We start from the raw sequence: 24,941 nt of genomic DNA, 5'->3' as shown, positions 1-24,941 counted from the left end.
TTAATGGTAACTGATGTCTCAAATTAAACTTCATGTCAAAATAGTCTTCAAGAAGATGATAGATGACATATAATCTGCAAGTTGCTGCTTGGCAATTGTTTTTTCATAGCAAAGTTCTGTTCTCTTGGTGTATTAAAGTTGGTCTTGGATATATGAATGACATTTACAAGTATCCTGTAAACTAGATTGAATATCATTCCTTTCTTTTCTCCTAATTATTGTGTATTCTTATACAAGATCATTTCTCTTTCACAGAACAACATAGCAAAGTAAAACAAAAAATCTGTCGAGTGTACAATGCTTCTGCAACCCAAATATTCTAACATTTCTAACATGAAAGTCTATGCATTTGTGTATAGTACATTCAAAATTATTATATAATAATACAGGAAAAGAAACTTTCATCCATCATTAGAGATATGTATTATATATATATACATAATAACTTTCTTTCCTTGGAGGGATTTTTTTTCAAAATGGTCTTCTAAAATGAGACTTAAAAGTTTCATTAACCGGGATGTAATGTATAGCATAAGGAATATAGTCAAGATAATGTAACAGCTTGGTAGGGTGATAGCTGGAACCTCGAATTATGTATATAAATGTTCTACCACTGTGTTGTACACTTGAAACTAATGTAATGTAATACTGTGCGTCAACTACCCTTCAATAAAAAAATAATTATTAAAAAAAAAAAGTTTCATTAAGTATTTCTAAATATACTGACTTTACCATCTGTAATATGGTGAAATATCACTTTCTAAAAATCACTGTGGTTAAAAATTGTTCTCCAAATGATTTCTAGATAAATATATTTTCTTTAATATAAATGTATTTTCTGCTCATAATGGCTATATCTCTTCCAATCTTAATAACTTTTCCATTTATGTTTTCTAAATAGTTCTTCTAAGATTTGATATATGAGTTGTTCAGCTAGCTGTACTTCAGAGATGGTTTTCCATTCTCATTCTGATATCTTAAGAATACCTTATATTTTATGTGCATCTGTGACTTTGAGGTTTGAGTCTTTTTCACATACTTTTTAAACTGAAGTGTTCTAGAGCAGTTTGTTTTTTCAATGAACCCTGTTCATTTTTTTAACTTCTTTGTATCTCACAGATGCCTTACAGTCAGTGTATCCAATAATAATTGGCCTTGCATCTTTAGCTACAATTGCTTTTTCTCTTCATGAATTAACCACTGTGATGAACATTTCTAGTTCTCACTGATCCATATGCTCATCTGCATTTTCCAGACTCCTTTTAGGCAGATCCCATAAGACTAGGTTTTGGCCCATTTTATTTGGACAGTAGGAGTTAAACCACTCATAAGTATGGCTCTTAAAATCATACCATGCAATTTTCTTGTCTTCATTTCCCCTGCTGCAGATATCTTGGAAGTAACTAATTCTAAAAGGCATAACTAGAAGGAAAAGGATAGCCCAACCTGCATTATACTTTATATTAGTAATAAATACCTTTTGAGGGGATATAAAAAATTGAGATTAGGTTTTCTTTTTTTCATTTGTGGATGCTAAAATTACCTAAAACAAACAGGTTATCAGAAGAGAGGTATAGTTATAACAAAACCCTAAAATATTTGTTAACTAGGAGAGAGGTGGTTGGGAATGAATAAATCAATATCAGGGACTGGAAAGACCATGATACATGTTGCCTAGTGCAGCACATTTGGTAAAAGGGACAAGTGCGATCGCTTGTGAGGCAAGACTCATGCTTGCTTTAACTTCAGAGGAAATGTTTCAGAAGTATGTCAGTGTATTGCATATTACTGGCTACATTTGACAAAATTTATGAGATAGAAATGAACCAATTGTCAAGCCAAAATGTGAAAGATAACATTACATAAATTCAGAATTTTGTAGATCTGGACAGACTACTTTTTGATAGAATTTTAAAAATCTCTTCAAAGGTAAGAAACCAATAAAACATTTTGGCTAGAAAAAGTGACAGAAGTCAAAGAAGATATTAAGGTATAACCTTTCCATACAAGACTCTTGGTGTCAAGGTAGCCATGGATGAGAGACATATGGATGTAAAGTAAAGGAAACATGGATTTGAGGACCATATCAAGAGAAAAAGGTTTGAGAATGGTCACTTGTGCAAGGAACTGACTGGAAATGTATAAATCAGAATTCTGTTAGAGAATCATATTACCAAAGAAACAAGAGCACAGACTGAAAAATGCCTTTAATTCATTGATCTGTGAATCAACTTTCAGGCTGTCAAACCATGCAAGAGAGACAACCTTCAAGGTCAGATTAGCAAAGGAGAACATTCCAACACTTTTCAGATGAGCCCAAGGAGGATAATGACAAAGGAAAAATCTCTTAGAGGACTGACCATGGCAACAGGGAGAAACCAACAGGGTTTCTGTAAGAGAAGAGAATCAGGATCTCAAAATTTCTCACTGCAAGTCTGAATTTTTTGGGGGGTGGGGTGGGCCACAATATCCAGTGAAAAATTAAGGTTTAAATAAATAATTTTAAAACTTTCATTTGGTTTTATTGAGTAGAAGTAAAGGAGTAGCCACAATTATTTATTTATTTATATTTTTTTAAAACTCAAAAGGTTTCTTTATTACTCTATTAATTCTGTTACATTTATTGCTTTACTGTTTTAAAATTTATCAGAACAAATAGAGAAACTTTATCTATGTGTGGATAGGTATATCTACATGTGGAAACTTGTGTCTATCTATCTATCTACGTGTGGAAACATATCTGTCTATCTACAGCTGATAACCAAAGTAGCACGAACAATCCTATCAGCTCTTACATTACATAGCCATAGGAGTCAGCAATTTCCATTTCCTTTTCCCTCTCAATGAAAAACTGTATTTTGCCCAAAGAGGCGGACTTGGCAGCATTCTCCCGCTCTTGTTGAGCCCGCCTCCTCATAGCCTCCTGCTCTGGCCTCTGCTCTTCTGTGATGGGCTTTGACATTTCTGGCCCAGAAATATCGGGTTTCCTCCATGAATGTGGTTGGAAGCAGAATTCTTGGGGTGGAAGCTGGGTTTGAGGCTTGGGTGGAGACTGGTGCTGGGGCACAGCAGTGGGAATGGGCTCCTGCTGGAGAAAAGTGCAAGATGATGCTCTGTAGGGTACAGGTCTAGAAGCAGCGGACTGGGTGACACTAGGCTGGGTAGAGTTGGTCAGGTCTGGTTGGGTTGAGTTGGTCGAGACTAGACCCAAAGATGAGCAGGCAGGATATGTCAAAGATGCAGGAACTTGCTGGGATGAATTGACTGCAGTAGGGTGAGCTGTGTTTGTAGAGCCAGGCTGGGTAAAGGAAGCCAAAGCTGGCCTGTATGAGGCCAGAGACTGTGGCCTCTTCTCAGTGAACTGCAGGCCTGTCCTCACTCAGAAAAGGCAGAGGCACCAACTTGACCTTTCCAGAAGGTGGCAGTTCATCCTGGGATGGAGATGGACACTCTTTTGTGATACTGCCATCTGGTTTCTGGGTTTTGACATGAGTTTTCTCAGGACTTTTACCCTCACGTAGAGTATTCAGCCATGGTTTGGTGGCCGGGAGTGGCTGGGGTTCTTCATGGTTCCTTGAATTTCCCAAAGTCTGGGAAGAAGAGAATCTAGGTTTCTTATCAATCTTCTTCCCCAGTGCCTGAAAAACCTGCACAGACTCCAGCGTGTGCATGCCTAGCCTGCTTCGAGGTTCTTTAAAGTTATCTTGGCTGAATTCAGGTTGATTTTTCTTCCACTTCATCCTGGGAATGGTTGGCTTTTCTTCTGCTGTGACTTTATTCCCGGACTGCTCACCCTCTTCAGCTTTCTTGGAGTTCCTTTTTCTGGTTCTTTTGGTCTTTTCCTGTTCACAGCTCCTAGTTTTTCTGTTCCAGCTTGACGTAGTTATTGGAGATTTACATCTAGAACACTTGGCCATGTTCACAGGACCCTTGTCACTATCTGCAACATTGCAAATACTCATATCCTCTGCTAACAGACCCTCTGGTGCCTTAGGAACACCCCTGAGAGGCTCAAAGGCTATATGTTTGTTCTTCCTGGTTTGACCAGAGGACCCCTTTTTGTTACATGACCTTTCCTGCACCTGATTTAACTAGATGGCTCTGGTATCTTGGGTTTTGATCACCTTGGGACCTTTGGACTGATCAAGGTCTTTCAAGGAACTGAAGAGCCGAGGAAGTTGTTTGTCCCCCAACAGGGCAGCAATGTTTGCAAAACCGCCACTCGATTCAGTCTCACTTCCAAGTGTCTTTTGGTCCTCAAGGCTCAGGCTATTCTTTCCCAGATGTTTCAGAACCAGGCTGCTTCTCTTGGCCAAGGGGATCAATGCAAGCCAGGAGCTGGTGAATATCAGGAATTTGTGTAGGGAGTACTACATCGTCTTGGTTTCCTGTTGGGATCTGGTAGGCATCTAGAGGCTTTGAAGGCTTGGTTTTATGTCTGGCTTGGAGGCTACAAACCCAGGGAAGTCTCCATTACTTGAAAATGTCTTTCTGTGACTGGTTGAGCAGATGCAGAGTAGTAGATTCCAGATGTGGAGACTGGTGATAGGGTACCTGTGGGCTGAATCTCTTTAGCACCATCACCATTTCCGGTTGAGGGGCGGAGGCCCTACTTCCTGTATATGACACAGAGCCATAGGATTGCAGGCGGGGGACAAGTTCTCTAGAGAGCAGAGGCCCCAGTGTGCCTTGATTGTAATAATATACCTGGCTCCCTTCCTGGTAAGGAAGGGACAGACTATGTCCCTGATTTAGAATCTGACATGGTGTTCCCTGAACAAGGCTGGCAGAAAGTGATTGATACAGAGGGACCATGTTATTGACATCTGAAGTCTTATCATGCTGAGTTGCCATAGACATGGCTGTGATAGTCACAGTGAAGTCTCCAAGGGAAGAGGACTTCTTTTCAGTGCTTTCCGTGGTATCCCATGCAAAAACACATGGATAGGAAGCAGCTGAAGTGGAGATCTGGCTCTGGCTAGTAACTCCAGACAACATAGTTGTGCTAGAATGTTGGTAAAGGTAGGCACTACCCAAGAGTGGCTGGAAAGAAGTGCCAGAGGCTGATGGCAGCAGCCATGTCAAACTGCCAGTGAGAGCAGAGACTCTGGAAAAATCGCAGACACTTCCTGTTAAGGAAGAAGCCTCATGACGCACCATGGGAAGAGAGAGCTGCAGAGAATTTTAAGTTCCAATTAAAGATGGATTTTGGAAATTTTCTGTAGGGAAAAAAAAAAATCAGTGAGGTTGAACATTCTCTGTCAGAGGAGTAGCATTACCTTAAGGTTGCTGCTGTCAGGAAGACTATAATACCAACTCACTGGAGATAGCAAGAATCAGTCCATTTCTGATGGTTCTCAAAGCCGGAGCACTTTGGTATCCTTTGGTACTCACTGCCCATGCTCCCAGCTTGGGCAGATGTGCAGAAGACCCAGGAGAGGGGTTCCTAATAGTTCTCTAGGCTAGAACCAACCTTCTCCCTTCCCTTCTTCCCTATGAGCCTGCATTATTATCAGTAAAAAGTTGCATAAACAGCAGCAAAATGGAATAAATGTGGAAGTACAGGTAGCTACAATTTTTATAGACAAATATTTCAGTAAAAACTGGTGCAAAGCAGAGAGAAAGTACTAAGTATAAAGAAATTCCATTATTGTTCTCTTTCATAGCTGTCTGAATATTAGCCAGCAAGTAACAGATATTGCCTAATAGAAATATGTATATTTCAACTAATATAATCACATAAGAGAAAAGAACACTTAACAAGTATCATGAAGGTTTTAGTATTTATCTTAAAGCCTAGATCATAATTATCTTCAAAATCCAGGAAAATGTCATCCCCAAAGCCCAAAAAAACCATCATGGCTAGAATTAAATTAAATTTTTTAATGTTGGAAAACCCAAAGGACTCCACAAAATTCTATTAGATAAATGTGGAATTAAAGTTGTGGGGCTTGATTTTTCCTTCTTAGAATAGCTAATATCTAAAAGCAGATAATGGCTGTTTATTAGTGTCCTCTCTGTATTAGGAAGAAAAATAAAGATAAAAAGCAGTCTTGACTTGGAACTTATCACAAAAGCAGTCCTGATTCATGTTAGGAGATAAAATTTTTTAAAAGACTTAATTTTATTTTTAATAGGCAAAACATCCACATAGTTTAAAAATGAGAATGTCCTAAAATAGTGAAGGTTCTGTTTCCTTCACTCTCATAGATAACCATTTTAGTTTCTTGTTTATGGGAAGCATGATTTCTAAAACATACTTCTAAAACGTTTACATTCAAAAATGTAAGGTGCCATCTGTGGTTCAGAGAAGCAATAGAAAAAAACAAACAATTGTGTATGACTTCTGATAAGCTCCTTTTTTCTGATGTGTGATACCCTATCTGACCTTGCTTTCCTTCTTAGTCTACTCATGTAAGTATTTGCTTAAATCAACTGTGTTCTGCCCTGCTCTGAGCAGATTTCACTCTATGCCTCTGCTTTAATTTAATATATTTGATTCTTTCAACATCCACTCAAACTACTACTTTTTCTTGAGAGCTGCTCTATACTTGCCTTCGTTCTTATATTTTCTCTACCCTCTTGGTTCCTGTTGGCCTGTGCTGATGAAAACAATCTTGTACTAACTTCCTTTTGATAGTCCAGTACTCTCTATCCTCTCTCCCTACTTTCTCTTTTTACCTAGTTTAGATAGAACACTAAAAAAATGTATGGGTAGTACTTTTTGAGCATCATTAAATTAAAAATAGTTAATTTGAAACATTAGTGGAGGGAAGCCACTAACAGATGATACATCTCAACATATACTGCCAGTTTTCTACATCACCTTTTTTTCTCTATTTCTGTTGAGGCACTTTCAAGATATCTCTGATTTCATTTTCTACATGGGTGCCCTTTAAAATTCAATGTTGGAAAAGAAGGGGACCAGAGAGAACTAATCTGGCATACTAATGTAACAGATGAGCAAAAACCAGATTTTCTTGAGAGTCAATGATTTGTCCAAAGTCACACAGCTAGTAAATGTCAAAGTCAAAACCTCCAGATTTCTAGTTCAACACTTTCCCCCATTAGTCCCTGCTATTTTAAATCTGCTACTAAATTTAGGGACAAAAAAAAATCTAGCGAAAATCTTTTAAAAGTTTCTTTCCTTACCAGACATGGCCAGAGAAGAAGAGGAAACAACTGTAGATAGAAGAGATGAGGAGAAGATACTATAAGTGTCTGAATGGCTGAAGCCAAAGAGCATGTGTGTCCAGTATGAAGATCACTGGTCACTGGTCACTTGTGATGATCCAAGTTTATTTACAAGCAACTCCATGGAAAACGTGAAGATTCTACCAGGTGTGGTAGGTTGGTGGGAGAATAATATCACAAAGCAGACAGTTTAAAGGTACAAGGTAGCCAATAGGGAGGTCAGATTCCCAACAATAAGGCAGGATTGGATGGAGGGAGTAGTAGTAGAGGTAAAACAACACCTAAATAGCTGAGCTCTGTGAAGGGGGAATCCTACAAGACAGGTGTCCTGGCCTCATTTTCCTCATTTTCCCCCAGGATCTTATGTTAGAGATATCATCTTAACATTTCTTATAGATGTTCATTAATATAAAAAACAAATAATTATTTATGTTTTATGACATATATGACACATTTTAAATTATATGTACTGTTCATTAATATCCTTAGGAAGGAGCAACATTTAGGTTGAACAGTTACATTTGTTCTGAAATCATATCAGTTGATCTGCTTAATGAACTTGCCCTTTTTTAGGAGCACAGGAAGGGATTAAGGAGCTCTTTTTGTAACTTGGTTCAAGAATTGGATGAGTTTGTAGAGTGTACCTTGTGAGGAAAGATGTGGTCCAAAGAACTTCCCTTTTAGTTTCCTCTCCTTGCATCCTATCTTTCTTGGGCTGGACTGGGCTAAGCCAGGTTGCACTTGCATTTGCATCTCTATTCTGCTTTCCTTTTTTTCTTCATTATAGGCATTGTTTCTGGGACAAGCCTTGATCCGGCATTCTCATGCTCATGGATGTTACTTTCTGTCAATTTCCAGCAGCAGGGGTGCTCTTTTTCAGTGCCTAATGCTTAGCAACATGAACTCTGCCCATTAGATGCAAACACCAGAGAGCTAGAAGACACCGCTGATTGCAAACCTTTCCTCTTCCAGCCTTTATGCCCATAATTGCAATTCTTTTGTCCATAATTTGTTATCTCTGGCTTCTTGGAATGCACAGGCATCCTGCTATCCCCCTCTTTTATACACAAGAAGCATTGCTGATATTTTCTCTTTTCCTTCTCACAAAGTGTATCCATTATGGCAATTAGAGTAGCCTCCTTCCCCCTTGCAAACAGGTACTGTAGAATCTTGGATCCCTAGGATTCTCTGCCTGCCATGCTTGGGTGCAATGCAGGCAAGCTGAGGAGGATAATAGAGAAAGAAGAGACCATTCCTGAAGAATAGGGAACAGGTAAGGTGAACAGACACAGGAAAAGAGAGATTCATGTGAATTTTTCAATTTCTGTGAGAATAAAGTTCACACGTTTTTGGCCTCGTATTAACAGAACAGACAGTTCAGTATATATTACATATATTTTAGGTAGCTAGATAGTGCAGCAAATGCCATGAATTCTGAGTACTGAAGAGAATAATCTTAAATATATTTTCCCACCTTTTTTGGTGTCAGAGTACCTCATTTACTCATTCACTGATATGTTTGTACACTATAGACGGTTTCTAAATGCTCTGGTTTTGTCTACATGGTTTCTCCTTGTCCCATTTTTAAGGAATCCAACATTGTATGACATATTGCATGTTTTCCTCTTTTTCTTATTAAGGTATTACTGATACACACTTTAACGAAGGTTTCACATGGAAAAGCAATGTGGTTACTACATTCACTCATTATCGTGTACCACCCACATCCCATTTCAGTCACTGCCCATCAATGTAGTAAGATGCCACAGAGTCACTATTTGCCTTCTCTGTGCAACACTGTCTTCCCAATGATCCTTCTCACATCATGTGTACTAATCATAATACCCCTGAATCTCCTTCTCCCTCTCTCCCCATCCGCCCTCCCCAACCCCTCCCCTTTGGTAACCACTAGTCCCTTCTTGGCATCTGTGAGTCTGTTGCTGTTCTGTTCCTTCAGTTTTGCTTCATTGTTATACTCCACAAATGGGGGAAATCATTTGGTATTTGTCTTTCTCCATCTGGCTTATTTTACTGAGCATAATATCCTTCAGTTCCATCCATGTTGTTGCAAATTGTAGAATTTGTTTCTTATGGATGAATAGTATTCCATTGTTTACATGTACCACATTTTCTTTATCCATTCATCTACTGATGGACACTTAGGTTGCTTCTATATCATGGCTATTGTAAATAGTGCTGTAATAAACATAAGGGTACATATGTCTTTTTGAATCTGAGAAATTATATTCTTTGGGTAAATTCCAGGAACTGGAATTCCCAGGGCAAATAGTATTTCTATTTTTAATGTTTTGAGTAACCTCCATGTTGCTTTCCACAATGGTTGAATTAGCTTGCATTTCCACCAGCAGTGTAGGAGGGTTCCGCTTTATCTACATCCTTGCCAGCATTTGTTGTTCTTAGTCTTTTTGATACTAAATGGTGTGAGGTGATATCTCATCGTAGTTTTTATTTGCATTTCCCTGATAATTAGTGATGTGGATCATCTTCTCATGTGCCTCTTGGCCATTTGAATTTCTTCTTTGGAGAATTGTCTGTTCATATCCTCCATCCCATTTTTAATTGGGTTATTTGCATTTTGGTTGTTGAGGTGTGTGAGTTGTTTATATATTTTGGATGTTAACCCATTGTCAGATATGTCATTTACAAATACATTCTACCATACTCTAGGATGCCTTTTTGTTCTGTTGATGGTGTCCTTTGCTGTACAGAAGGCATTAAGTTTGATGTAGTCCCATGTGTTCATTTTTCCTTATGTTACTCTTGCTTAAGTTGCATTCAGAAAAAAAGTTGCTCATGCTTATATTCAGAAGATTTTTGCCTATATTATCTTCTAAGAGTTTTATGGTTTCATGATTTACATCCAGGTCTTTAATCCATTTTGAGTTTACTTTTGTGTATGGGATAGACAATGATCCAGTTTCATTATCTTTTTCTTTTCTTTTGGAACAATTTTTATTTTATTTTATTTTTTATTTTTTTTGAGAGGGCATCTCTCATATTTATTGATCAAATGGTTGTTAACAACAATAAAATTCTGTATAGGGGACTCAATGTACAATCATTAATCAACCCCAAGCCTAATTCTCAACAGTCTCCAATCTTCTGAAGCATAACGAACAAGTTCTTACATGGTGAACAAGTTCTTACATAGTGACTAAGTTCTTACATGGTGAACAGTGCAAAGGCAGTCATATCACAGAAACTTTCGGTTTTGATCATGCATCATGAACTATGAACAATCAAGTCAGATATGATTATCTATTTGATTTTTTTTTTTTGAGGGCATCTCTCATATTTATTGATCAAATGGTTGTTAACAACAATAAAATTCTGTATAGGGGACTCAATGTACAATCATTAATCAACCCCAAGCCTAATTCTCGTCAGTCTCCAATCTTCTGAAGCATAACGAACAAGTTCATACATGGTGAAAAAATTCTTACATAATGAGTAAGTTCTTACATGGTGAACAGTACAAGGGCAGTCATCACAGAAACTTTAGGTTTTGATCATGCATTATGAACTATAAACAATCAGGTCAAATAGGAATATTCGTTTGATTTTTATACTTGATGTATATGTGAATCCCACATTTCTCCCTTATTATTATTATTATTATTTTTTTTTTTAATAAAATGCTGAAGTGGTAGGTAGATGCAAGATAAAGGTAGAAAACATAGTTTAGTGCTGTAAGAGAGCAAATGTAGATGATCAGGTGTGTGCCTGTAGACTAAGTGTTAATCCAAGCTAGACAAGGGCAATAAAACATACACGGATACAGAAGATTTCTCTCAAAACAGAGGGGGTGAGTTGCTAAGCCTCACCTCTGTTGACCCCAATTTCTCACCTGACGGCCCCCCTGCGACTGTGCCTGTCTTAGGTTGTTCCTCTCTTGAGGAATCTTACCCGTCTCCAGCTAACCAGTCATCTTCCGGGGCCATACAGGGAAATGTAAAGTTGGTAAGTGAGAGAGAGGCAATATTGTTTGAAAAGGTTAGCTTTTTACTTCTTTGCAGATTTATACGCTGTGGCTTTTATGCCCAGTATTTGTCTTGAGGTCTCTTTATCACTTGGAAGAATTATGATAGTTGGTAAATTCGATTTTAGGCACGAATTCTATTTAAGGGTTGTAATTAGGAAGGAAGAAGAAAAGCTATAGAAGTAGCAGGCGGAAGAAAACCTGGGAAGATTGATTATTTCTTTGACATATCTTCTTGTAGAGTAACTTCAGCATGTATAGGTTTTAAACTACTAATTAAATTGCATATACACATTAACATAATACGAGTACAGTTACATAACCAAAGCATACCTGTAATTACCAGCCATCTCCAGTGAAACCAAGAAAACCAGTTAGGCACCCTAGGCATTTGTGAAAACTTATCTATGATATGGTGGATATTGTCCAACTGAACTTGAACAGTCTGAGAGAAATCAGACAAATTAAAACAACCCATTCTTGGGGACGGTTCACATCCCATATGTTCTTCTAACAGTAGATAGTCTGTAGTCGTAAGATTTTGGAGCGCTACAACTTGCACTTCTCCTAATTCTTGGTTGAGTTCCAACAGTATAGATCCAGTCAAATTTGTTGTTTTATTGTATGCACAGGCCAGCTTAGATATCCTCTTCTTCATTCCGATGGCAAGTCCAGGAACCAGTGGGATGGATGCAGCTACAACTGCAGCATCGCCTGGATCTTTGTTGAGGTTTTTCGATGATCATCTTCTGGTATGACTCTTCCAGAGAGTGCTGATGTTAGAAGTTCTTCTTCATATCGTATCTTAGTTCATTATCTGGGTAGCCAAATTAGGCTTTGATCCTCTGTATAAACACAAACAGACCCTTTGCCCACAATTTGATATGCTCTTTATACCATTGCATAGAACTCATTGGAGGTCACCACACAGGAACTGCTTTTATTTTTGGAGGAAAGGAATATTATCAGAAAAATGTACCTCCATAGCCGATCATCTGACACCCTTTAAGGGATCAACATTAACGATACTTAAAGCATGCATTAATCATTGATTTACAGGTAGTTTTATCCTATCAGGGAGTAATCCCCCTTTTCTTTCTTTCTTTTCTTTTTTTTATCTTTACTACACTTACATGAAGAATATTATGTTTACTAGGCTCTCCACTATACCAGGTCCCCCCTATAAACCCCTTTACAGTCACTGTCTATCACTATAGCAAAATGTTGTAGAATCACTACTTGTCTTCTCTGTGTTGTACAGCCCTCCCCTTTCTCCCACCACACCCATGCATGCTAATCATAATACTCCCCTTATCCCTCCCTACCCACACATCCTCCCCAGTCCCTTTCCCTTTGGTACCTGTTAGTCCTTTCTTGGGTTCTGTGATTCCGCTGCTGTTTTGTTCCTTCAATTTTTCCTTTGTTCTCATACTCCACAGATGAGTGAAATCATTTGTTATTTCTCTTTCTCCCCTTGGCTTATTTCACTAAGCATAATACCCTCCAGCTCTATCCATGTTGCTGCAAATGGTAGGATTTGCCCTCTTCTTATGGCTGAGTAGTATTCCATTGTGTATATGTACCACATCTTCTTTATCCATTCATCTATCGATGGACATTTAGGTTGCTTCCAATTCCTGACTATTGTAAATAGTGCTGTGATAAACATAGGGGTGCATCTGTCTTTCGCAAACTTGATTGCTCTGTTCTTAGGGTAAATTCCTAGGAGTGGAGTTCCTGGGTCAAATGGTAAGTCTCTTTTGAGCATTTTGATGAACCTCCATACTGCTTTCCACAATGGATGAACTAATTTACATTCCCACCAGCAGTGTAGGAGGATTTCGCTTTCTCCACAGCCTCGCCAACATTTGTTGTTGTTTGTCTTTTGGATGGCAGCCATCCTTTCTGGTGTGAGGTGATACCTCATTGTAGTTTTAATTTGCATTTCTCTGATAAATACTGATGTGGAGCATCTTTTCATGTGTCTGTTGGCCATCTGTGTTTCTTTTTTGGTGAACTGTCTGTTCAGTTCCTCTGCCCATTTTTTAATTGCATTATTTGATTTTTGTTTTTTGAGGTGTGTGAGCTCTTTATATATTTTGAATGACAAGCCTTTGTCAAATCTGGCATTTACAAATATATTCTCCCATTTCTTCTAGGTTTTCCAGCTTGTTGGCATATAGGTTTTCATAGTAGTCTTTAATAATTCTTTGTATTTCTGTGGAGTCTGTCGTGATTTTTCCATTCTCATTTCTGATTCTGTTGATTTGTATTGATTCTCTTAATAAGTTTGGCAATAGGCTTATCTATTTTCTTTATTTTCTCAAAGAACCAGCTCTTGGTATCATTGATTTTTGCTATTGTTTTATTCTTCTCAATTTTGTTTATTTCTTCTCTGATCTTTATTATGTCCCTCCTTCTGCTGACTTTAGGTCTCATTTGTTCCTCTTTTTCCAATTTCGATAATTGTGATGTTAGACTATTCATTTGGGATTGTTCTTCCTTCTTCAAGTGTGCCTGGATCGCTATATCCTTTCCTCTTAAGACTGCTTTTGCTGCATCCCACAGAAGTTGGTTCTTTGTGTTGTTGTTGTCATTTGTTTCTATATATTCCTTGATCTCTATTTGGATTTGTTCATTGATCGATTGATTATTTAGGAGCATGTTATTAAGCCTCCATGTGTTTGTGAGCCTTTTTGTTTTCTTTGTAGAATTTATTTCTAGTTTTATACCTATGTGGTCTGAAAAATTGGTTGGTAGGATTTCAATATTTTAGATTTTGCTGAGGCTCTTTTAGTGGGCTAGTATGTGGTCTATTCTGGAGAGTATTCCATGTGCACTTGAGAAGAATATATATCCTGTTGCTTTTGGATGTAGAGTTCTATAGATGTCTATTAGGTCCATCTGTTCTGTGTTCTTCAGTACCTCTGTGTCCTTACTTATTTTCTGCCTGGTGGATCTATCCTTTGGGGTGAGTGGTGTGTTGAAGTCTCCTAAAATGAATGCATTGCAATCTATTTCCCCCTTTAGTTCTGTTAGTATTTGTTTCACATATGCTGGTGCTCCTGTGTTGGGTACATATATATTTATAATGGTTATATCCTCTTGTTGGACTGAGCCCTTTATCATTATGTAGTGTCCTTCTTTATCTCTTGTTACTTTCTTTGTTTTGAAGTCTATTTTGTCTGATATTAGCACTGCAACCCCTGCTTTCTTCTCACTGTTGTTTGCCTGAAATATGTTTTTCCATCCCTTGACTTTTAGTCTGTAAATGTCTTTGGGTTTGAGGTGAGTTTCTTGTAAGCAGCATATAGATGGGTCTTGCTTTTTTATCCATTTTATTTCTCTGTCTCTTTTGATTGGTGCATCAAGTCCATTTACATTTAGGGTCACTATTGAAAGATATGTACTTATTGCCATTGCAGGCTTTAAATTCGCGGTTACGAAAGGTTCAAGGTTAGCCTCTTTAGTATCTTACTGCCTAACATAGCTCGCTTATTGGGCTGTTATATACACTGTCTGGATATTCTTTTCTTCTCTCCCTTCTTATTCCTCCTCCTCCCTTCTTCATATGTTGGGTGTTTTATTCTGTGCTCTTTCTAGGAGTGCTCCCATCTAGAGCAGTCCCTGTAAGAAGCCCTTTAGAGGTGGTTTGTGGGAAGCAAATTCCCTCAGCTTTTGCTTGGCTGGGAATTGTTTAATCCCGCCATCATATTTAAATGATAGTCATGCTGAATACAGTATCCTTGGTTCAAGGCCTTTCTGTTTCATTGCATTAATTATATCATGCCATTCTCTTCTGGCCTGTAGGGTTTCTGTCGAGAAGTCTGATGTTAGCCTTGATGGGTTTTCCTTTATAGGTGACCTTTTTCTCCCTAGCTGCCTGTATAACTCTTTCCTTGTCCTTGATCTTTGCCACTTTAATTATTATGTGTCTTGGTGTTCTTCTCCTTGGATCCTTTCTGTTGGGAGTTCTGTGTATTTCCATGGTCTGTTTGATTATTTCCTCCTCCAGTTTGGGGCAGTTTTCAGTAATTATTTCTTCTAAGATACTTTCCATCCCTTTTCCTCTCTCTTCTTCTTCTGGCACCCCTATAATATGGATATTATTCCTTTTGGATTGGTCATACAGTTCTCTTAATATTGTTTCATTCCTGGAGATCCTTTTGTCTCTCTCTATGTCAGCTTCTATGTGTTCCTGTTCTCTGGTTTCAATTCCATCCACGGTCTCTTGCATCTTATCCATTCTGCTTATAAATCCTTCCAGAGGTTGTTTCATTTCTGTAGTCTCCTTCCTGGCATCTTTGATCTCCCTCCAGACTTTATCCCATTTCTCTTGCATATTTCTCTGCAACTCTGTCAGCATGTTTATGATTTTTATTTTGAATTCCTTGTCAGTAAGACTGGTTAGGTCTGTCTCCTTCTCTGGAGTCTCTGTTATCTTGGTTTGCCTGTAATTTTGTCTTTTCATGGTGATAGGAATAGTTTGCAGAGCTGGGACGAGTGACGGCTGGAAGAACTTCCCTTCTTGTTGGTTTGTGACCTTCCTCTCCTGGGAGAACAGCGACCTCTAGTGGCTTGTGTTGGGTAGCTGCGCACAGACAGGGTTTCTGCTTCCTGCCCGGCTGCTATGGTGTTTAGCTCTGCTGTTGCTGTGGGCGTTTCCTGGCTGGGGCTGATGCTCCAAAATGGTGGAGTTGCGTTGGAGGGGGAGCGGCTGGGAGGCTATTTATCTCCGTATGGTGCTTCCGTTCTCCCTGTTCCCCAGGGGATTAGAGTGCCCAGAGATCCCCAGATTCCCTACCTCTGCACTAAGTGTCCCACCCAGCCCCTTTAAGACTTCCAAAAAGCACCCACCAAAGCAAAACAACGACCACAGAAAAAAAAAAAATGGCTCTTCCTTTTTCTTTATTCTCTGGCACCAGCCTCAGGTACCCGCTCACCATTCTTGCTGCCCTGTTTCCCTAATATCCAGGACCCCATGCATGCACTGTGTCCGTGCTCTGGTCCGGTTGTCTGGGACTGGGTGTTCAGCAGTCCTGGGTTTTCTCTGCCTCCCTGCTCTGACTCCTCTCCTCCCCCCGGGAGCTGGGGGGAGGGTGCTCGGGTCCCGCAGGGCCGTGGCTTGTATCTTACCCCCTTTGCGAGGCGCTGGGTTCTCACAGGTGTGGATGTGGTCTGGATGTTGTCCTGTGTCCTCTCGTCTTTATTCTAGGAAGAGTTGTCTTTGTTATATTTTCATAGGTATATGTGGTTTTGGGAGGAGATTGCTGCTGCTCTACTCACGCCGCCATCTTGGCTCTGCCTACCCAGTTTCATTATCTTTTATGTAGCTGTCCAGTTTTGCCAACACCAGTTGTTGAAGAGTCTGTCAATTCCACATTGTATGTCTGTGGCTCCTTTATCATATCTTAATTGACCATATATGCTTGGGTTTATATGTGGGCTAACTAGTCTGTTCCATTGGTCTATGGGTCTGTTCTTGTGCCAGTACCAAATTGTCTTGATTACTATGGCTTTGTAGTAGAGCTTGAACTTGGGGAACATAATCCTCCCAGCTTTATTCTTCTTTCTCAGAGTAGCTTTGGCTATTTGGGGTCTTTTGTGGTTCCATATGAATTTTAGAACTATTTTCTCTAGTTCATTGAAGAATGCTGTTGGTATTTTGATAGGGGTTGCATTGACTCTATAGATTGCTTTAGGCAGGATGGCCATTTTGACAATATTAATTCTTCCTATCCATGAGCATGGGATATGTTTCCATTTTTGGTATCTTCTTTAATATCTCTCATGAGTATCTTATAGTTTTCAGTGTATAGGTCTATCACTTTCTTGGTTAGGTTTATTCCTAGGTATTTTGTTCTTTTTGACACAGTTGTGAGTGGAATTATTTTCCTGATTTTGCTTTCTGTTAATTCATCATTAGTGGATAGGAAGGCAACAGATATCTGTGTATTAATTTTGTATCCTGCAACATTGCTGAATTCAGATATTTAGATGTAGTAGTTTTGGAGTGGATTCTTTAGGATTTTATATGTACAATTTCATGTCATCTGCAAACAGGGACAGTTTAACTTCTTTTTTACCAATCTGGATGCCTTTTATTTCTTTGTGTTGTCTGATTGCCATGGCAAGGACCTCCAGAACTATGTTGAATAAAAGTGGAGAGAGTGGGCATCCTTGTCTTGTTCCCGATCATAAAGGAAAGGCTTTCAGCTTCTCGCTGTTAAGGATAATGTTGGCTGTGGGTTTGTCCTGTATGGCCTTTATTATGTTGAGGTATTTGCTCTATACCCATTTTGTTGAGAGTTTTTATCATGAATGGATGTTGAATTTTGTTGAATGCTTTTTCAGCATCTATGGAGATGATCATGTGATTTTTGCCCTTCTTTTTTATGATGTGGTGGATGATGTTGATGTATTTTCTAATATTGTACCATCCTTGCATCCCTGAAATAAATCATACTTGATCCTGATGAATGATCTTTTTGATGAATTTTTTAATTCGACTTGCCAATATTTTGTTGAATATTTTTGCATCTATGTTCATCTGGGATATTGATTTATAATTTTCTTTTTTTGTGGTGTCTTTGCATTGTTTTGGCATTATGGTGATGCTGGCCTCATAGAATGAGTTTGGAAGTATTCCTTCCTCTTCTACTTTCTGGAAAACTTTAAGGAGGATGAGTATTAGGCTTTCACTAAATGTTTGATAAAATTCAGCAATGAGGCCATCTGGAACAGGAATTTTTTTCTTAGGTAATTTTTTGTTTACCAGTTCAATTTTGTTGCTAGTAATTGGTCTGTTCAGGTTCACTGTTTCTTTCTGGGTCAGCCTTGGAAGATTATATTTTTTGGAAATTTGTCCATTTCTTCCAGGTTATCCAGTTTGTTAGCATATTATTTTTCATAGTATTCTCTTATAATTCTTTGTATTTCTCTGGGGTCCATAGTGATTTTTCCTTTCTCATTTTTTATTCTGTTTATCCTTGTAGACTCTGTTTTTTTCTTGTTAAGTCTGGCTAGGGGATTTTCTATTTTGTTTATTTCCTCAAAGAACTAGCTCTTGCTTTCATTGATTCTTTCTATTGTTTTATTCTTCTTGATTTTATTTATTTATGCTCTAATCTTTATTATGTCCCTCCTTCTACTGACTTTGGGCCTCATTTTTTCTTCTTTTCCTAGTTTTGTTAATTGTGAGTTTAGACTGTTCTAAACATGGGATTGTTCTTCTTTCCAGAGATAGGCCTGTATTGCAATACACTTCCCTCTTAGCACAGCCTTCACTGTGTCCCACAGATTTTGTGGTGTTCAATTATTATTTTCATTTGTCTCCATATATTGCTTGATTTCTGTTTTTATTTAGTCATTGATCTACTGGTTATTTAGGAGCATGTTGTTAAACCTCCATGTGTCTGTAGGTTTTTTTGTTTTCTTTGCATAATTTATTTCTAGTTTCATAACCTTGTGGTCTGAGAATCTGGTTGGTACAATTTCAATCTTTTTGTATTTACTGAGGCCCTTTTTTTGGCCTAGTATATGATGTATTCTTTAAAATGTTCTGTGTTCACTGGAGAAGAATGTGTGTCCTGCTGCTTCTGGGTGGAGAATTCTGTATATGTCTGTTATGTCCATCTGTTCTAATGCATTGTTCAGTGCCCCTGTCTCCTTACTTATTTTCTGTCTGGTTGATCTGTCCTTTGGAATGACTGGAGTGTTGAAGTCTCGTAGAATGGATGCATTGAATACTATTTCTCCTTTTAATTCTGTTAGTATTTGTTTCACATATGTCAGTGCTCCTGTGTTGTGTGCATAGATATTTATAATGGTTATATTGTCTTGTTGGATTGACCCCTTTATCATTGTCTAATGTCTGTCTTTGTCTCTTGTGACTTTCTTTGTTTTAAAGTCTATTTTGTCTGATAAAAGTACTGAAACACCTGATTTTTTCTCCCTATTAGTTGCATGAAATATCTTTTTCCATCCCTTCCCTTTTAGTCTGTTTACATGTTTGGGTTTGTAGTGAGTCTCTTGTAGGCAGCATATAGTTGGGTCTTGTTTTTTTAATCTATTCAGTGACTCTGTGTCTTTTGATTGGTGCATTCAGACCATTTACATTTAGGGTGATTATTATAGGTGTATACTTATTGCTATTGCAGGCTTTAGATTTGTGGTTACCAAACATTCAAGGGAAACTTCCTTAATATCTAAGAGTCTAATTTAACTCACTTAGTATGTTATTACAAACACTATCTAAAGGTTCTTTTTTTCCCTTCTTTTTTTCCTCCTCCCTTCTTTATAGATTAGGTATCATATTCTGTACTCTTTGTATATCCCTTTTTATTACTTCTGGTGACAGCTATTTAACCATAGGAACACTTCCATCTATAACAGTTCCTTCAAATTACATGGTAGAGATTATTTGTAGGAGGTAAATTCTCTCAGTTTTCACTTATCTGGAAATTGTTTAATCCCTCCTTCAAATTTAAATGATAATCTTGCTGGATTAAGTATTCTTGGTTCGAGGCCCTTCTGCTTCATTGCATTAAATACATCATGCCACTCCCTTCTGGCCTGTAAGGTTTCTGCTGAGAAGTCTAATGATAGCCTGATTGGCTTTCCTTTGTATGTGATCTCTCTGGCTGTTTTTAATAGTCTGTCCTTATCCTTGATCTTTGGCATTTTAATTAGTATACGTCTTGGTGTTGTCCTCCTTGGGTCCCTTGTATTGGGAGATCTGTGCACCTCCATGGCCTGAGAGACTATCTCCTTCCCCAGATTGGGTAAGTTTTCAGTACTTACTTCCTCAAAGACACTTTCTATCCCTTTATCTCCCTCTTGTTCTTCTGGTACCCCTATAATATGAATATTGTTTCATTTGGATTGGTCATACCGTTCTCTTAGTATTGTTTCATTACTAGAGATCTTTTTTTCTCTCTGTGCCTCAGCTTCTTTGTATTCCTCTTCCCTAATTTCTATTTCATTTATTGTCTCCTCCACTGTATCTAATCTGCTTTTAATATCCCCTATTGTGCTCTCCAACTGTTGGATCTCCATCCTAAATTCTTTCCTGAGTTCTTGAATATTTTTCTGTACCTCCATGAGAATGTTTATGATTTTTATTTTGAAATCTCTTTCAGGAAGATTTATTAGTTGAGTCTCACTCAAACCTTTTTCTGTTGTATGTATAATTTTGCTTTGAACCAGGTTCCTTTGATGTATCATATTTTATGTGTCTCTCTCTAATGCACAGAAGCTCTACTCCCTGGAGCTGCTCAGCTCTTAGAGTGATGTCATGGGTCACAGGGTATTGGTGCTGGTGGCTGGAGGGCTGAAACAGCTGTTTCCTGTTTCCTGGCTGCTATGCCTCTCTCCACTGCCAGAATCAGTGGGCCTAACACACAGGTGTAAGGCTCTGTGCTTTGTGTTTGTACCTGCCATAGGCAGGACTTCCCTGTGGCTGGCCTGAAGCCAGGGCTGGGGTGCCAGTTTGCGAGCCAGGTGCAGGCTTGTTCCATGAGGTCTGCTCTTTTCTCCAGGTGTATGCAGTCTGGTGCAGCCTTCTTTCCTGTTACTCTCTCAGGATTAGTTTTATTAATTATATTTTCCTATTATATGTGGTTTTAGGAGCAGGTCTCTGTCTCACCTCTCCCTCCGTCATCTTTCCATAATTTTTTAAGTGAAGAAAAAATATTTATTATTTTTCATCCTGGACAACTTTCAGGAAAAAGCCACTTAGCCTTGGGTATATGCCTCACCAGAATTATATTTTTGAGAAATAGAGTCCTATTTTAATGCATAAACTTAAATTGCTGTGTATAAGAATATCAATTGACTAATAATAACAGAGACAAAAAGTGAGCTACATGGTATTAAAAAGGATCTCAACAGAAGTCTAACCACGGTTGAAGTGGCATTTTATATTGGTGTTTTGAGAATGATGCTACCACTTTTGGAAAATGCAAATAAAAACAGATACAGAAAAGAGTCCTCACTCACACTAATTATATTCTGTTTGTCCATGAAATTATTGTGCATAAGAGCATCCAAAGTGATAGCATGACTCAAAAGACAACCCTTGATACCCCAGGTTCATGTATAAGGTGGAAGTAGTTTTGCCAAACTATATAGTAAACACCTTATTAACTTAATACATATAAAGCACTTTCAGTATTACTCCACAGGTGCATAGGCATTTTTGAAGTCCTTGGGAATGCAGTTAATGGCAGAAAATTGGCATTAGTTGTTTCTTAAAGATCACCAAAAGTTGGCTTTCTTTATACAAATTTATTCCATCTAGGAAGAAATGGGGTCTGAGGAGATTCTAAATAAAACCTGTTATAATTGTATCTGTGCCTAGGAGAGTAGGAATATGAAATAGATTCACTGTAAACCCACCTAGAGGTCAGTAGAAGAAGTAGAAGACAATGTCCTTTGCACTGGTCCTTTGTCACAGGTGATAGAGGTTTTCAGTAACGCTTATAAATCACATGACTTTTCAGGGCATAGATATCCATAAATATTCCTTTGCATCCTAATCAGGATCTATTTGTAATGCACTGCTCAGAAGCACAACTGTAACATAGTGAAAATAGGCATGAGGATGGGGGTTTGGTCATCTGCTGATGAAACACTGCCAGTATCATATTATACCAGTTTACTGAATATTCTGGAGACAAAATTTATGGAAAAATAATTTATAATAATTTATGGGTAGAGAATATTTTCTGAAATAATGTCCTTTTACATAAATATATATTTAGGTTTCTCTTTACGTAATTCTGAAATGAAAGAGATTAGTTTGGTTTTAAAGTAATTAGAAGTGAAGAGGTTGTCTTCCTTAAAACAATACATGAGCAGAAACATGAAGGATGTGAATGAGAGAGCCTTGTGTATCAGATACTTGGGGGAAGAGAGTTCCAGGAGAAGGAATAGCAAGTGTAAAGGCTCTGAGGGAGCCTTCTGAACGTGTTTACAGAGGTCAAAGAATAAGAAGGTTAGTATACCTGGCAATGAATCAAAAGGCCAAGGTAGGACTATTGGGTATGTACTAGCAGGAAATCAAGTCAGACTAGTAGCCAGTGAAAAGAGCATGCAACTAATTGTAGGCGATGGCAAAAGTTTTACTCTTACACTGATTGTAATGGGGAAATGCAGGAGTAATTTGAACATAGAAACAACAGTATCTTATTTATATTTTAAAAGATTCTTCCTGGCCACTTTGTTGCAGAATTCATTAGAGATGGGGAGGGTCAATAGCCTGAAAAAAAGTTATGAAGCTATTATAAATAATTCAAGCTAAAGATGGCAGTGGCTCAGACCAGGATTCTGGCAGGACACAAGAGCAATGGGTAATACATGATCAGATTCTGGATGTGTTCTGACACAGTCGTATGTTTCTTGATAATATAAATATATACTACTTTTAAAATTCACCAGAATTATATTTATCTACAAGCTAAAATACATCCTTTGTATTCTCTCTAAAATAATAGCTCAGAAAAATGGAGAAATAGGGTATATCATTTATGTAAGGAAGAATATGTAACACAGGAGATTATTCACCTCTTCAGGGTCAGTTTTTTTTGCAAGAAGGAAGGTAGAAGTAAGTGGAGGTAATGTGTGTGACTAGACATCTCGACTATGAAGCATTAATGATGGATAATTCAAATTTCCCTCAGTGTAGAGAAAGTGATTCCATTAAAAGTATCCACAACAATTTGCATCATCGGTCATTTATTTCAGGTTCACATGGTATTATAACTTCTAACTAGTATAATCCTTTGCTTCAATAGTTTTTCAGAAATGTATTCTCAGCCAATCTAGTTTAAAATGGACTGTATCTGGGAGATTGTTTCATTCATCACACTTCTAAAATTTCACGAAGTTGTGACATCATGATTACATAATCTAAGTACCCTTATATTTATATGTTCAGAAGGTGCCAGCTCAGTGGTTGTGGGGCAATATTGGACTCGGGACACACTGGCCCATTAGGAACCACAAGAGATTCATAGATGCTTTTCTTTCTTTCAATCATGTTCTGAGCTGGGAGGAAGAAGGTGCTATCTCTAGATTGATTCTTGGCCCCATGATATAACTGTTGTATGAAATGAGTATACATGTAATGTAGGAATTTATACTCATGTAATGTTTCTAAAACCTCATTATATTTCAACCATGACTTTTTCAGACCGAACATTAATTCTGTTTATAGCCTAACCCACTTCTCTGCCTAGCTTGTCATCTGACTTACTAAAAATGTTAGCAAGTCATTCTCAAGGAAGTATAGGAAGTGTTGCCTGATCCCCTAATAGTTTTTAACCACATACTATAGAATGCGAATTCCAGGAGTATGCCTGAAGACTTTCTTCAGACCATTTTAGTATTTCAGCCTTGGCTTCAGAGCAGTTAGGGGACAGTAAAAAAGCAGCTAATAGCATCGCTTGTAATCTCTAGGTAAGTGACCCGTACCCAGACGAAACTCTGCCAACTGCAATAACACATGCCATAGGTGGAAACTTGTTTGTAGTAAAGTTGAACAAAACTGGAGATTTCCAAAGCTTAGATCAAATGCAGAATGAAGGGTGGTGATGGGAACACAGAAGCTGAAATTGTTCGGATATACATTAAGGTCAATAGAGAGAGAATGAATTAAAAAATACAATAAAAGTGATTCACATGAGGAGTGACCAAAGAGTTCATCTGAGCACATGAATTTAACAGACAAATCAGGTTCAATTTGAGGAACTTTTGATATAGCAACAGGTGCAAATAAGTAGAAGCAAGATGGTACTAGAAGCTGTAGTGATATTTCAGATACTTTAGCTACTCAATGTACAGGCATTTCTTCTTCTGGACTATTTCAAATATATTCAGATAAACTTCTGAAGAATAGTCAGTAGATATCACTTTACGATGTGAAAATGATAGGCTTGATTTATTGACTTAGTTTCCCCCTGCTTATCCTTCAAAAATAACAAAGTTCTCAGTAAGATCCTTTACCACTAACAAGATAGAATATTTTGTATCTTTACTTGTTTATTTTGTTTTGTTTTGCTATTCCTGGCTTCTCGGAGAAAGAACTCATGCTTTCACTGGAATTGCTCTTTCCAGAAGGTCTGTAACAGCATGAACTGATCATTCTCTCCCATGTAGTTCCCATAAAAGGGAATTGCTATTCCCATTAAAATAGAACCCTCTCAAAAGTTCTCCCTAATTCCATACTTGAATAACCTCTTAGTTGTTTTATGTTTACTTGTTCTCAGATGTTTTTTGACAAGTATTTCTTAATCAAACCTCTTCCTACTTTTTCCACTCCTAGTTGTTCTAACTAGCCTTGTTTTCTGCTAAGCAATTTCCAGATCATCAAAAATTAACAATATATAATATATATTTGTATTCATCATACAATCGTAATAATGGTCTTTGGCAAGAATCTCCACAATTTAGGGAGTGGCAGTTGCTTTTCCCACTATCACTGATTTGTATGACCCTGAACTACTAGCTATTACAAAGTATGGTTTGATACATTCACAGAAGAACAAAATATAACCAGTTTTTGTTTTCAAACTCACATAAATTGATCACATACACTATTAAAGCTTCATAATCTTGAAAATTATAATGAATTCATATAATTGATCTTATTTATAATGCTCTTAGCAATGCAAAACCACAAAGGGAGAATAGCAAAGAATTTGTGTTTTAGAAACTAAAGTCATGGCTATTAACTAATTTTCTGTAA

The 24,941-nt window shown here is 37.8% G+C and overlaps 1 pseudogene; it reads right to left on the bottom strand.

Annotated features, from left to right (window-relative positions):
* Positions 1-2,791: 2,791 nt before the first annotated feature.
* On the bottom strand, positions 2,792-7,246 carry LOC118916554 (uncharacterized protein C2orf78-like; annotated as a pseudogene).
* Between the last annotated feature and the right edge of the window lie 17,695 nt (positions 7,247-24,941).

Source organism: Manis pentadactyla, chromosome 17 (assembly GCF_030020395.1).
Source record: "Manis pentadactyla isolate mManPen7 chromosome 17, mManPen7.hap1, whole genome shotgun sequence".
NCBI classification, from domain to species: Eukaryota; Metazoa; Chordata; class Mammalia; order Pholidota; family Manidae; genus Manis; species Manis pentadactyla.
The sequence above is the reverse complement of the archived record's forward strand: the minus strand, read 5'-3'. Positions and strand labels throughout refer to the sequence as shown.